Raw genomic sequence first — 12,936 nt, forward strand, 5'->3', positions numbered from 1 at the left:
CCTTATATCTGCCTTGCTGGCCCATCTCATGCACAGGAGTACAGAGTGATTGGTCACTCACATTTGCATCCTATGTTTCCTCCAATCCCTTCAAACCTAGCAGTCTGTGGGTTCTCTATCTGTTTTTTTCTCCTGCATGATGTCAGCCCCACAAACACATTGCAACAAAGTAGATTAATTCCAACTGACTTCTGCTGTGCACCTTCCAGAATAAATTCAAATTTTAAATTTGTCTCCATGACAACCAGCATGCATGTAGGCCTTAATACTTGTCCCTCATGTGTCCCCTATGTAATTTGGAGCTTCACACACAGGTACGGTGCGTTCCGGGGCCCTAGGGCACCCCAAATGCATTGCAACGGCCCGTACACGCGTGCCTACGTTCACTATCACTATGGGTGTCCTCGCGTATGCGTACTCATAGTGGTACGGGCCGTACACACGCCTGTACGCTCCCTATCACTATGGGGGTCCTCGCGTATGCGTACACGTAGTGGTACGGGCCGTACACACGCCTGTACGCTCCCTATCACTATGGGTGTCCGCGCGTATGCGTACACGTAGTTGTACGGGCCGTACACACGCCTGTACTCTCCCTATCACTAGGGGTATCCTCGCGTATGCGTACACGTAGTGATAGTGAGCGTACAGGTGTGTGTACGGCCCGTACCACTACGAGTACGCATACGAGAGGACACCCATAGTGATAGTGAGCATACAGGCGTGTGTACGGCCCGTACCACTACGAGTACGCATACGCGAGGACACCCATAGTGATAGGGAGCGTACAGGCGTGTGTACGGCCCGTACCACTACGAGTACGCATACGCGAGGACACCCATAGTGATAGGGAGCGTACAGGCGTGTGTACGGCCCGTACCACTACGAGTACGCATACGCGAGGACACCCATAGTGATAGGGAGCGTACAAGCGTGTGTACGGCCCGTACCACTACGAGTACGCATACGCGAGGACACCCATAGTGATAGGGAGCGTACAGGCGTGTGTACGGCCCTACCACTATGGGTGTTCTTGCGTATGCGTACTCGTAGTGGTACGGACCGTGCACATGCCTGTACGCTCGCCATCACGATGGGTACACATACGGCAGCACTCCCATAGTGATATGGGAACGTACACAGGCCCTCTTAGCAGCAGTACGGCGGTTTTCACACATCACAGTGGTGACAGGCGGCACACAGGTAGGAATAGGGCGGACATACTTGTCCATGGATGGACATACTTGTCCATGAATGGACATCAAGGCATCGTCTGTGCATTACTACATGTGTGGGGCACAGGTGTGACAGGCTGTGATGTGGAACATTACTCCTGAGTCGAGAAGGCACCAGATGTATGATGAGATGTGTACAGATGTACTGTGTGACGGTGCAATGTGTGCCAGGCATGCCCTTGACTCCTTTGACATATGTGCATGTCGTACTGCACACTTGGGATGAGCGTCACAGGCATGGCACGGACACCAACACACGGAAGTGTCCCCTGATGCCCGGTACAGGGGTTACCACACCTGACTTGTCACTACCCACGGTGCACAATGTGACTATGTCATGTATGTGTGGGGGCTTCCCATCAGGTTGATGTTGGAGCACCCTCAAAAGCTGCAGCTGTTGCAGCAACCAACATGTGTCTGTGTGTAGATTGACATTGCACACTGTTCCGCACACCATGCCACATGTGGTATCGGATGTGAGGTGCACATGTATGCATGGGACACGGAGTAGCGTGACAAGGACATGTCTGCATCCTCTCAATGAATGTGTGGTGAGTCATGACATGTGCACCTTCATGGCAAGGTGTGTGGGCTGTCCTAGTGTAATGTCATGTGACCTGTGGCTCTAGTGTTCCGCTACCAGTCTCTGCAATCGGCATCCTACTTCTGCTGATGTGTGGGCGTATGTCACTCCTGTCTTGCGTCTGGCTGTTCACTTGCACTGGGACACAGCTAATCCCATGGCATGGCATGGGGAGGTTCTCAATCTCCGTGTGTAGCTGGGTCTTGGTAGGAGTGTCACCTGGCAGCCATACGTGTCCAGGGCATGTAGCACATACCTGACTCCCTATGTAGCATATGAGTATTGACAGATTAACATGTGCTCAGTACATATAAATTGTTGTCGTAGTGCACTCACTCTTCCTTGTCACTTCCAAATTACTGCAGAGCGCCGCCTCTTGCCCGACCAATTCCGGACTTGGCTGCCATGCGGGAGAATGACAGTATCCGGTGCTACCGCTTCCCCCAACCGTTGATTCTGGAGTTGACGGCGAGACTGGCACCACACCTGCAACCGCAGCACAGGTATCCTACGGCACTGACACCCCAGCTGAAGGTAATGGCAGCCCTACATTTTCTTGCCACGGGTACCTTTCAATATACCATAGCTCATGTTGGTGGCATGTCCCAGAGCATGTTCTGCCGTGTGCTGCATGATTTCTTAGAGGCCATGTTGATTCACCTGGATGACTTCATCAAGTTCCCAACCCCTGAAATGTTGACTGGAGTCAAGTGTGGATTCTATGCCCTGGGAGGGATGCCCCATGTCATTGGGTCCATAGATGGGACACATGTAGCTTTGGTACCACCACACGCACGGGAGGTAGCATACCGCAATTGGAAGCACTACCACTCCATCAATGCCCTTGTGGTGTGTCTGTCCAACATGGTGATTTCACATGTCTGTGCTCGTTTTCCAGAATCAGCACACGATGCCTACATCATGAGGCGTAGCAGGATGCCTGAAATGATGATGCAGCTGCGCAACGAAAGAGCATGTGTTGTTGGTGGGTACAGTCTGTCTGTCCTGTATTTTGCATAGCCCACCAGCACGACCGCTTCACCAGTTCTAACGATGTCCATGTGCTTCCCATGTAGGGGACGCTGGCTATCCCAACATGCCATGGCTGCTCACACCTCTCCGCAACCCCATCACACCGGCTCAGCTCCGCTACAACACCGCCCATGGCCGGACAAGGCGAGTGATAGAGAGGACGTTTGGCCTGCTGAAGAGCCGATTTCGGTGCCTCCACAAGACCGGCGGCGTGCTCCCATATGCCCCTGCGAAGGTCTGCAAAATCTTCATGGTCTGCTGCATGCTGCACAACATGGCAGTTGAGAAAGCTGTGCCACTCATCCTGGATCAACATGACGAGGACCATCCACCCGTGGAGGACGAAGGGCTTGGCAATGGGGCTAGTGATGTGGAGGATGTGGAGCCGCAAGAGGACATCCGTACTCGGCTCATACGCGACTTCTTCGCTTAGTGGTGAGTACCAGTGTCTGATTGTGCACGCATTGGTCCCCGTGTGGCATGTGTTGTGATGTGTGTCTCCACCTGCATGTATGGCACGTGAGTCAGAGGTGTGTGTGGGTGTGTCACTGGAGTGATGCTGGCAGTGATGGTTGTATTTCCCCACTCATAATTGTGAACTAGCATATTGTCATCCATACATGTGTCGAGTACATGCACATGCAAGTGGCTGTGCTTTTAGTGGCTGACTTCTTGTGTGTCTCTCATCCCCAGGTATTTGCGCATGCCGTCTGCTAGTTGCATTGTTGTGGCCCTGCTATTCCTCATGGACACGTCATGGTGTGCTGACTCAGCGTTACACGCACGGACAAGTTTGGAAGTCTCCATAGGGTAAGGGATGCATCAGGGGTGTATTGGGTGTGGCAGTTGTTCACACTGTATGCACACTGCCCCTGTCGAAGTTTGGTTCCTCTACAGCCATGTAGCATCACCATGGGACACGACATGCAGCTGTGTACACCTGAATAGATGGTCTGACTGGTTGACAGTCATCAGTGATGGGATAGTGGATTGTGATGATGGCATCAATGTGTGTAACACTGCCCTCGGACACATACGGTTTGCATTGGCTTGACATGCTCTGGGACTAATACATCAGCGGATCAATGGTGTATGGCTGTCTCTCCGTGAGCAGCTGTGGGTGTTTAGCTGTTGGCCGACTTTTGTGTGCCAGTTCCATGGCTATCACGCATTTGTGCTGCAGAAGGGGGGTGCCAGTGTTGGACCCACATGTTACTCCACATGACATGTTCATGTGTACTTCGAGTTGCCTCTGCAATCCAGAAACATGACTAATAAAGGTGTCCCTATGCCTCCAAGGTGCCTCTTCTCAGTCAATGCTGGTGTGTTGCCACGGTGCATCCAGCATGTCTGGCATGGTTGTCCCTGATAGTGGCCATGTGTCTATGTGTCGAGTAGCAAGATGCAAGCTGTGTGTGTGGGCTGAGACTGTGTATTATGCATGATGTCCATGAGTGTGTGGGTATTGTGACATGTGCCATCCCCATGCATCCAACGTTGGCCAGGGCCCCATTCTCTGCATCCACCAGACTCACGCATGCAGGACATGGTTCTGCCACCTGTCTACACATACCTGGGTGCCCCCCAGGACACTGGACGGGATCCCTGACCTCTGGGCATGACTGTTGCTGTACTCAATGTGTCTGTCAGCACGGTTGTGCGGCCACCCCCTCAGCTGGTTGGGCCCATCACGGGTGTGTATGGTGCTCCATGTCTGTCTTGCCTAATACACTGTGGCCCGTGTGTCCTGTGCCAGACTCAGGCCCCAGGGTGTGGATGGTTGAAGTCAAAAGAGAACTCAGGCATGTTTAGACTTTACTAGACACATGTAAGGTAATAATGCAACCAGCAGGCATCTTCTCTTCATGGTGTGAATTTTTATTTTTTGGGGGGGGGGGGGGGGTATGACGTGAGGGGCTTCCCGGGAGTTTGGAATCCAAAGTTCAGTAGGGGAGTTGGTGTCCTTGCCATTGGAAATCCTCAGAGTCCATGCCACAGTCTTTGTCCACATTGGTCAGACAGTGACCAGCAAGGCCATGTGGCAGAGAATGTCTCTTGATGCTGTGATGCTGTTGCTCCAGTGGGCCAGGTGCCAGGCCAGGTGTCCTGGGAGATGGTGATGTAGTGCCGACCCTCACTGTCCTTTCCGTGGACGACCCGGCCTCCTGCGGGGACCCTCAGAAGCAGGCCGTGACGATGTTTGGGATGCTCCATCGGATGTTTCCTCCTCCTCCTGATCCCTCCCTGTGGGTGGTGATGTTCTACGCCTTCTGGCACAGGGAGGGTTGCCCATGTTGTCGGCCATCCGACGGAGTGTATCGTGAATCCCCTGGAACACCGTCACTTGCTCTGCCTGTCTGTCCTCCATCCTCCGTTGGTGTTGCAGTAGACAGGCATGTAGCGCCGCATGTTGCTGGGCCTGCTGGGTCTTGATCCCCTCGAGGACGGACACAACCTGGGCCATGCCCGTGGTGTCCTGCCGGTATGAGTTCAGGATGTTACGGACATGGGAATATACCGGATCCCCAGCCAACTGGTCAGGCTGGCGCCTCCGCCGTCCTCCACTCCCACCACCCCTGCCCACTTGCACCTGGCCTGCCCTTGTGGGCACATCGGGTCTCCGGGACCCCTGAGGGGTGGCATTGGCGTTGTCGCCTGCCTCCTCCTGGGTGCCCGGGACACCGTGTCCCTCCTGGCCAGCCTGGCTGCTTTGTGGTGGTGGGGCAGGGATCCTGGGTGTCTCCTGGGATGTGGCAGGAGTGGGGGTGGTGGTTGGCCCCGTTGTACCTGACGCAGGTGCTGCAGGTGGTTGGACACCAGAGGGGCCAGGTTGGTCGGGGTCGTCCACAGAGTGCTGAGAGTCGTCGCTGCCGGTGGGATCGGGCTCCCGCAGATCCGGGTCCTGTGAGTCTTCCCCCCCAGTGTTGGGGGGTGAACCACGACGTTGACCTGTGTGTGAGAGAGACAATGTTAATTTTGGTCCATGCAACATCCATGTTTCATCAGTTTTAACGTTGACACCTTTCCTCTTGGAATTAGGATCTGTCTTGCATTCCACTCACAGTGCACTTGTGCATGGGTGTGTCCCTTGGGCACCACTTTGGCCCCTTTCACTATGTGTGGCACAGTCTTACTTGCTGCATCAAGTGTGACTGCAGTCAGCAGTGGAGTGGGCAGGTGTGGCGAGCCATGCATTGGCGCCTTCCGTGTAGCACTGTACATGTGCACATGGAGTGGATCCACACACTTATATAATGCAGGCAGCTGTCGTTGTGCTCGTGAACAGGTTGTGACATGGCCCTGTGTTTTGCCATGGGGAAGAGGGGGGGTTCTGGCACTGGCCACCCTTGGCTACATGCACGCACTCTACCTGCTGACGAGCAGACATTCCCACACACCACACAGCTGATTTGCTCTCCCTGTGTCTCCCTCCCTCTGTGTCCCCCTGTCCCTCCCTCTGTGTGTCACCCTCTGTCACCTCAGCCCAGCTTCCTGGGCACACACTGTTAGCAGATCTTTGAATGGCCCTTGGCTTGTTGATGTGAGTTTGTTTGTGATCTCCAGGCACCCATTGGGTGTAGTGTCTGTCTCTGCGCTGCTGCTGTGGTGGTGTGTGCTGCCACTCTTTCACAATGTTGGCTGTTAATTAGCTGCTGTCATGTGCAAAACAGTGCCTTCACCCCCATGTGTTGATGCAAGGCGTCCGCCATTTGCTGGCGAGTCTTTCCTGTGTGGGGACACAGTGTTTGTATGGCTGTGACCTAGGCCATATGGGCAGAGGGCATTGTTGTCTGCTTCTGAGTTGCACTATGTGAATTTTGGGGCCCACCCTCCCGCCATCCGGGTTACCGTGTCATGTGTTGGTGTCTTCTGTGGCCTGTGACTTGACATTGTCCAGCTGGGTGCATGGGGCATGGTGGCGCCAGTGGCATGTGCGTGTTCAGGGAGTGTGGTTGAGTCATGCGATAGCTTGGGGTGGTTGCGTGCCTGTTAGTGATTTTGGTTGTGGATGACGTTCCCCCCATGTGAGGTGCGTTGTTTGTGTACTCACCCGGGTCTCGGAGTCCTCCTAATCCTTCGACTGCCTCCACCGGCTGTATGGCCATCACCCTCTCCTCCCAGGGCTGGTAGTGTACGGGTCTGCGGGAGGGCCCTCCTCCAGTGGCGTTGGTTGTGTTCCTCCAGCATCTTGGCTCGGACCCTCCTCCGCAGATCGTACCACCTGGCTTGGCATTCCTGCCTGGTCCTTCTGGTGTCTGCAACAGCATTCACAGCATCGACGATGGTCTGCCACATGGCTGTTTTTGCTGCAATGCTGGTCTGTCTGACCAATGTTCCAAAGAGCTGTGGCTCGACTCTGAGGATTTCATCGACAAGGACCTCCAACTCTCTGTTACTGAACTTTGGATTATTGTTAGTGGGCATGGTGAGGGGTGTGGGTGTGGATGGGGGGGGTGTGTGTGGATGGTTGTGGGTGTGTGGGTGTGGTTGTGCAGGTGTGTGTGTGTGTGTGAATGTGATGAGGGTGTGTTTGTGAAGGTGGTTGTGTGAAGGTGTGCAAGTGTAAGGTGTGGTGAAGCTTGTAGTATGGTGCTGTAGGTTGTCTGAGGGGTCTGGCAGCAGTGAGTCTGTTGCAAAGGCTCATGGTTTGTGTGTGTGGGCCCTTTTTATTGGTCCATTGGTGGGTGTGGCTGTATTTGAAGTTTGGGTGGGTGTGTTATAAGGAGTGGTGGTGTTTTGGGCCTCTGTTTGTTTTTGGCAGTTGCAGGTCAGTGAATGTGTATTTTTAGTGTTTGTTGGACATGTTTTGTGGCTTTGTGCCATTCGAATGGTGTATTCTTGTGTTGTTTTGTTTTGTCCTAGTTGTGTACGTGCGTTTTTAGCGTGTGTACGGTGTGTACATGGGCCATTTGGTTGTACGGTGCTGTCCTTGTGTGTGGCTTGGTACGACTCGTACATGCGGTTGTGATGTTGGGGCCTGGGGTGCGCTCCGTACTTAGGAGGTTGTGTTGGGGGTGCGACTGGAACGTACTGGGGTGTACATTGACGGTGGTACGACACGTACAGGGGTGGGGGTACGACTGGAACATACTGGGGTGTACATAGACGGTGGTACGACACGTACAGGGGTGGGGGTACGACTCGAACGTACTGGGGTGTACATTGACGGTGGTACGACACGTACAGGGGTGGGGGTACGACTGGAACGTACTGGGGTGTACATACATGGGGGTCGGACACGTACAGGGGTGGGGGTACGGCTCGAACGTACAGGGGTGTACATTGACGGTGGTACGACACGTACAGGGGTGGGGGTACGACTCGAACGTACTGGGGTGTACATACATGGGGGTCGGACACGTACAGGGGTGGGGGTACGGCTCGAACGTACAGGGGTGTACATACATGGGGGTCGGACACGTACAGGGGTGGGTGTACGACTCGAACGTACTGTGGTGTACATACATGGGGGTGGGACACGTACAGGGGTGGGGGTACGACTGGAACGTACTGGGGTGTACATTGACGGTGGTACGACACGTACAGGGGTGGGGGTACGACTCGAACGTACAGGGGTGTACATACACGGGTGGGGGTGTACATACACGGGGGTACGTCTCGGACGTACGGGGCGGGGGGGAGTGTTGGGCACGTATGCGGGCACATGTCTCCATGGTTGCTATGGGAGTTCGGTGCGGACGGTGTTTTTTCCATACGGTTGTAACATCGGACGCACGGGATGGATCGTGATTCCTCGGTCGGACTTGACTTTTCACATTTGTACGGTAAATCGTCCGAGGACGTGTCGGACACATTTTCCGACCCGAGGACGTGTGGGAAATCATTCCCGATGCGGTTCGTATGGACTTTTTACCATGCAAATCGTGATTGCCAGTTCGTACGGCAATTGTACGATTCGTTCGGTAAAAAGACCGGATACGAGTCGCACGGGGAATTTTTTTACCGGATCGTAATTGGCACCTATATGTATATGTTTAATTAAAGTTTTATTAAATTATATATATTAATTATACATTTTAAATATTATACAATATATTTAATTATGTTTATTTTATTTCTAAGTATTATTTGGTTTATTTTACATATATTTTTAAAGTAAAAAAAAAACGATATTTTTAATAACGATATTTTTGACATCGATATTTAATTTTCGATATTTTTGCACTTACCATGTTGTAGATAGGATGTCGATATTCTTGACATCGATATTTGTGTTGCGATATATTTGTAGGTCGATTTTGTGTCTGTCGAAATTATGTCATACAACCGTAAAGGGTGCCATTGTCATGTTGTATGTTTAGGTCTAGAAAGGCTATACAGGACTTATGTATTGTGGACGTGAACGTAAGATGTTTCTGGATAGTATTGAGATATGTCATGAAGTCATTAAAATCAGTTTCACTGCCTCAGCAAATTAGAAAAATATCGTCTATATATCTTTTCCAGCATTTAATGCTGGAATGGTAGGTGTTTGGGATGTCAAGGGCATTTGTGTGTTCCACGTGATCCATATAAATATTTGCTAGATTCGGTTCAAAAATAGCTCCCAAGCTGGTCCCAGAGCATGGTTGGTAGTACTTGCCATCTGAAACAAAATAATTGAATTTGAGGGCAATTCTCAATAGAGAGACAATGAAAGAGGTGGGAACTTGGATGGTTCTAGTTCTCGTCTCTAGCAGTTTCTCTATTATCAAAATGCTTTCTTCTTGGGGTATATTGGTGTACAGAGATGAGATGTCTAAGGTGGCAAGCCAGTCTGTTTCGATATTGTAGGGCATGCCATCTACTAAATTAATCATGCACAGGCTGTCTCTTACATATGTCTCTTGTGTGGGGACAAATTCTTTAATAAAAAAGTAAATGTACTTCCGAATGGGTTCTAAAACGGAACCACACCCAGATAGAATGGGGCGTCCAGGGGGGTTAGTGGTGCTCTTGTGGATCTTGGGAATTGTGTATAGAACAGGAGTTCTTGGGTTTTAAGCATTTAAAAACTCAAATTCCTTTTTGATAATAAAGTCCTGATCTTTTCCTTCTGTGGTGAGTTTCATAATTTCTTTTTTGATTACTGGTAACGGGTTTGCGCTCATTTATTTAGTGTCTTCCTCACTTATTTGTTTCCAGATCTCTGCATCATAATCTTTGTGGTCTAGGACCACAATTCCACCTCTTTTGTCTGCGGGTTTAAACTTTACATTTAATTCCAGTACACATAACAGTCAATCGCGGATCGACTATATATTGGCTGGGTCAGACCAACGGTCTTCCTTTCATGACGTCAGACAATTAGCACTGGGAATATCAGACCTCTCTCCCCTTGCTCCCCCCTTTTGGCCAACTTCACATGGGGCACACCGGTCCGGCACACTGGGATCACTCTGCATCCCCGATATCTTAAAATTTCACACATACTTGAAGATCTAATCCACACAACAAAATTCCATTTTAATGGAAACAAAGGCTCCGTACACTCTCCGCAAACACTATGGGAAGCCTGCAAAACAGTAATTAAGGGGCAAGCACTATCCCGGACAGTGGGGTATAAAAAGGATAAACAGGAAGCAACCACACTACTAGAGCAATAGATCTTTTAAGTAGAAACAAAGCATACAAATCCTGATTCGGAAGAGATCTCACACACATTAGAACTCAAGTGACAAAAGTACAAAAACCTGGTGACAGAGAAGGCAAAAAGTAGTTGTCTGGCAGCATACCACAAACTATACGAGACAGGAGACAAAGTGGGGAAACTGCTGGCATAGTTGGACAGGAGGGAAAAGCAGATAGATGAGTGACATGGATCACTGACATAATATCGACTACAAAAATATAGACTTACAAAAATATCGATGCCAAAATATAGAATACCAAAATATCGACTCCCTATCTCCAAACAGGAAAATACAAAAATATAGAATCCAAAATATCGTTGTAAATAATATAGTTAGTCAAAATATCGAATTTTTTAAATGTTTTAAAAGTAATGTAAAATTAATGAAATAATACATATAATTAACTGACACATACTTAAAAATACTTAAATAACAATTAAATTATTAAATGATTAATGTAAGTAAAAAAAAAAATTAATACATATATATTAATGTAATATTTATTAAAAATATTCAATATTTTCTGCGTAGGATAGCGGGCGGGTAAAATTTACTATTACCACTCCAGTAAGTGCAATAGTAGGGAAAGCGTTGGATAGCGGGAGGGTAAAAATTACTATTCCCACTCCAGAGAATGCAACAGTAGAGAAAGCGTTGGATAGCGGGAGAGTAAAAATTACTATTCCCACTCCAAAGAGTGCAACAGTAGGGAAAGCGTTGGATAGCGTAGGGGTAAAAATTACTATTCCCACTCCAGAGAGTGTAAACGTAGGGAAAGCATTGGATAGCGGGAGGATAACATTTACTATTCCCACTCCAGTAAGTGCAATAGTAGGGAAAGCGTTGGATAGCGTAGGGGTAAAAATTACTATTCCCACTCCAGAGAGTGCAACAGTAGGGAAAGCATTGGATAGCGTAGGGATAAAAATTACTATTCCCACTCCAGAAAGTGCAACAGTAGGGAAAGCGTTGGATAGCGGGAGGGTAAAATTTACTATTCCCACTCCAGTGAGTGCAACAGTAGGGAAAGCGTTGGATAGCGTAGGGGTAAAAATTACTATTCCCACTCCAGTGAGTGCAACGGTAGGGAAAGCATTGGATAGCGTAGGGGTAAAAATTACTATTCCCACTCCAGAGAGTGCAACAGTAGAGAAAGCGTTGGATAGCGTAGGGATAAAAATTACTATTCCCACTCCAGAGAGTGCAACAGTAGGGAAAGCGTTGGATAGCAGGAGGGTAAAAATTACTATTCCCACTCCAGAGAGTGCAACAGTAGGGAAAGCATTGGATAGCGTAGGGATAAAAATTACTATTCCCACTCCAGAGAGTGCAACAGTAGGGAAAGCGTTGGATAGCGGTAGGGTAAAATTTACTATTCCCACTCCAGCGAGTGCAACAGTAGGGAAAGCGTTGGATAGCGTAGGGGTAAAAATTACTATTCCCACTCCAGTGAGTGCAACAGTAGGGAAAGCATTGGATAGCGTAGGGGTAAAAATTACTATTCCCACTCCAGAGAGTGCAACAGTAGGGAAAGCGTTGGATAGCGTAGGGATAAAAATTACTATTCCCACTCCAGAGAGTGCAACAGTAGGGAAAGCGTTGGATAGCGGGAGGGTAAAATTTACTATTCCCACTCCAGCGAGTGCAACAGTAGGGAAAGCGTTGGATAGCGTAGGGGTAAAAATTACTATTCCCACTCCAGAGAGTGCAACAGTAGGGAAAGCATTGGATAGCGTAGGGATACAAATTACTATTCCCACTCCAGAGAGTGCAACAGTAGGGAAAGCGTTGCAAAGCAGTAGGGTAAAAATTACTATTCCCACTCAAGTAAGTGCAGAAGTAGGGAAAATAATAAATTAATATTTTCTTAACAATTCATTAATTATTAATACCAAAACAAGTATTACAATTAATTACCAATCACACAAGATTTAATAATTGATTATTTATAAATACCAATATATTTTTGTTTAATTAATTACCCATTAATAATTAATTAACAACCAATTGTTTTTCAATAACAAACATTAATAAATGCTAATAATACCAATTAATCATTAATTAATAATATATTGATTAACGATATACACAAATTATTTAAATAATTAATTGTTTACAATTATATTACTTCCCACCATATTCCCCTATAAACACACTACCCACTACAAATATTAAATAAATACAATTAATATAATTATCAATTAAACAATTAATACAAATTAATTACCAATTAATACAAATTATTTACCAATTAATAATTCTTCAACCACCAATTAATTTGCAATACCAATTAATAATTAACTAATAATTATATTACTTCCCACCATATTCCCCTATCAACACACTACCCACTACAATTATTAAATAAATACAATTAACATAATTATCAATTAAACAATTAATACAAATTAATTACCAATTAATACTAATTATTTACCAATTAATAATTAAT

Source organism: Triturus cristatus, chromosome 1_2, assembly GCF_964204655.1.
Source record: "Triturus cristatus chromosome 1_2, aTriCri1.1, whole genome shotgun sequence".
Taxonomy (NCBI): Eukaryota; Metazoa; Chordata; class Amphibia; order Caudata; family Salamandridae; genus Triturus; species Triturus cristatus.